The sequence below is a fragment of the Schistocerca nitens genome, chromosome 7 (genome assembly GCF_023898315.1).
Source record: "Schistocerca nitens isolate TAMUIC-IGC-003100 chromosome 7, iqSchNite1.1, whole genome shotgun sequence".
NCBI classification, from domain to species: Eukaryota; Metazoa; Arthropoda; class Insecta; order Orthoptera; family Acrididae; genus Schistocerca; species Schistocerca nitens.
This window is the reverse complement of record NC_064620.1, coordinates 309,863,825-309,866,324: the sequence shown is the minus strand read 5'-3', so window position 1 is coordinate 309,866,324 and position 2,500 is coordinate 309,863,825. Positions and strand designations below refer to the sequence as shown.

General features: G+C 56.8%; 1 non-coding gene across 1 annotated transcript in view; it reads left to right on the top strand.

The window, feature by feature from the left end:
- Positions 1 to 2,240: 2,240 nt before the first annotated feature.
- LOC126197072 (small subunit ribosomal RNA) overlaps positions 2,241 to 2,500 on the top strand; it is a 1,909-nt gene continuing 1,649 nt past the window's right edge. The window contains exon 1 of the ribosomal RNA XR_007539476.1: positions 2,241 to 2,500. This exon is cut by the window's right edge and continues 1,649 nt beyond it. This is a non-coding gene — a ribosomal RNA (small subunit ribosomal RNA).

The window sequence follows — 2,500 nt, the reverse complement described above, 5'->3', positions numbered from 1 at the left end:
ACCTATGTTGCGCCTTAACCTAACCTATGTTGCGCCTTAACCTAGCCTATGTTGCGCCTTAACCTAACCTATGTTGCGCCTTAACCTAGCCTATGTTGCGCCTTAACCTAGCCTATGTTGCGCCTTAACCTAACCTATGTTGCGCCTTAACCTAGCCTATGTTGCGCCTTAACCTAACCTATGTTGCGCCTTAACCTAACCTATGTTGCGCCTTAACCTAACCTATGTTGCGCCTTAACCTAACCTATGTTGCGCCTTAACCTAACCTATGTTGCGCCTTAACCTAACCTATGTTGCGCCTTAACCTAACCTACGTTGCGCCTTAACCTAACCTACGTTGCGCCTTAACCTAACCTACGTTGCGCCTTAACCTAACCTACGTTGCGCCTTAACCTAACCTACGTTGCGCCTTAACCTAACCTATGTTGCGCCTTAACCTAACCTATGTTGCGCCTTAACCTAACCTACGTTGCGCCCTAACCTAACCTACGTTGCGCCCTAACCTAACCTACGTTGGGCCCTAACCTAACCTACGTTGGGCCCTAACCTAACCTACGTTGGGCCCTAACCTAACCTACGTTGGGCCCTAACCTAACCTACGTTGGGCCCTAACCTAACCTACGTTGGGCCCTAACCTAACCTACGTTGGGCCCTAACCTAACCTACGTTGGGCCCTAACCTAACCTACGTTGGGCCCTAACCTAACCTACGTTGGGCCCTAACCTAACCTACGTTGGGCCCTAACCTAACCTACGTTGGGCCCTAACCTAACCTACGTTGGGCCCTAACCTAACCTACGTTGGGCCCTAACCTAACCTACGTTGGGCCCTAACCTAACCTACGTTGGGCCCTAACCTGACCTGTAATTGTTATATGAATTGAAACATTCATGTAGCGTTGCCTAATCGCAACCCTCTCAACATAGGTCAGTGCTCGCACTCTCTGGTGTCCTGCGTATTGATTCATGTTACGGTGCGTACCCTCACAACATCTAGCGAGTGTTGCGTACGTTCCACATGGTCCCGCTATCCACTGTAATGTGTACTGCTGTAAGACGTATATCGCCCCCCTGTCGCCTCTAGTTCGTCAGGCGGGAGTTTGCGTGTTCAATGAGCTTCGCAGCTGTGCAATGGCATTCGCATACGTACGCGGGCCACCTTCCACGTGTTCTCTCGTGCATACGTCGCAGCATGTATGTGGGCTGATGTGGCGTGTCGTGACGCATATCATCCAGGCATGCAAGACCCACTGAATTTGCAAATGTAGATGGACGTCTACGTTTGCTGCCCAAGTTACGCAAATGAACCGGAAATCCGTTGTTGCGCGGTTGTTTACGCTGGAGGTGAATCATTGATTGCGAAAATCGGTACAGGTATTAACTGGTTGCTTCAGCGACACCCGTCATACCCACGAACGTGAGTGGGCATGTGGGTATGAAGCGATACGCGGCGGTGGCTGGGTGGGACCGTCCCCGGCCGGTGAGGGGGGAGCGCCCGGCGTGCTGGCCGCGCGCTGCGTGGGCGCACGCGCTACAGCCGGCTGGTGGGGGCGCCCAGTGGCAGGCGCGCCGGCCGACGGACGCGGCAGGCGGCGCAGCTGCGCGCCGGCGCACCCAGCGCGCGGCGCCGTGCGGCCAAAGTGGGTCCTCGCGGGCACGGTGCGAAGCGCGGTGGACATCTGCAGTGTGCTGGTCCGATTGAGGACTGTGTGCGTTGAGGATGCGCCGCCGCCCGGCACTCGGCGCCGCGACGCCGTCTGCTGCTCGGTCGCCCCCGCGGTTCTCGCAGGTGGTTTGTATCGCAGCTGTGCGGATGTGTTGGCGCGTGCGCTGTGCTGGGAGAGTTCGCTTTGGCACCCAAGTGGGGCTCTGCCCCTCTGTGGCGCTGGCGTTGGAGCTGCCCGGCCACTGTTTGTGGCCGCGTGTTGTCTCCCGCCGGCAACACCACGACAGCACGCTCCCGGGCCTCTGTCGGCAGCGGCAAGCTCAGTTGGGAGCACGGGTGGTCGCACTGAAAGCGTCTACTCGCCTATCTCCGGGCGATTGCGCCTCTCTCGAACCCGACCAAGTACTTAGGACGGCGCTGCGCGCCGCCGGGACCTGAGAGGGTTTCGAGGTGTATCGTGCAGGGGAGCCCAGCCTCCTCCTGTTTGCGGAATAATTGAGCGGACGCTTGCGTGTTCGCGCGGGCCTCCGGGACACACTCCCGGGCGGCCGGCTGCTCAGCTCTAGTTGACGCAGCTCCCTGGTTGATCCTGCCAGTAGTCATATGCTTGTCTCAAAGATTAAGCCATGCATGTCTCAGTACAAGCCGCATTAAGGTGAAACCGCGAATGGCTCATTAAATCAGTTATGGTTCCTTAGATCGTACCCACGTTACTTGGATAACTGTGGTAATTCTAGAGCTAATACATGCAAACAGAGTCCCGACCAGAGGTGGAAGGGACGCTTTTATTAGATCAAAACCAATCGGTCGGCTCGTCCGGTCCGTTTGCCTTGGTG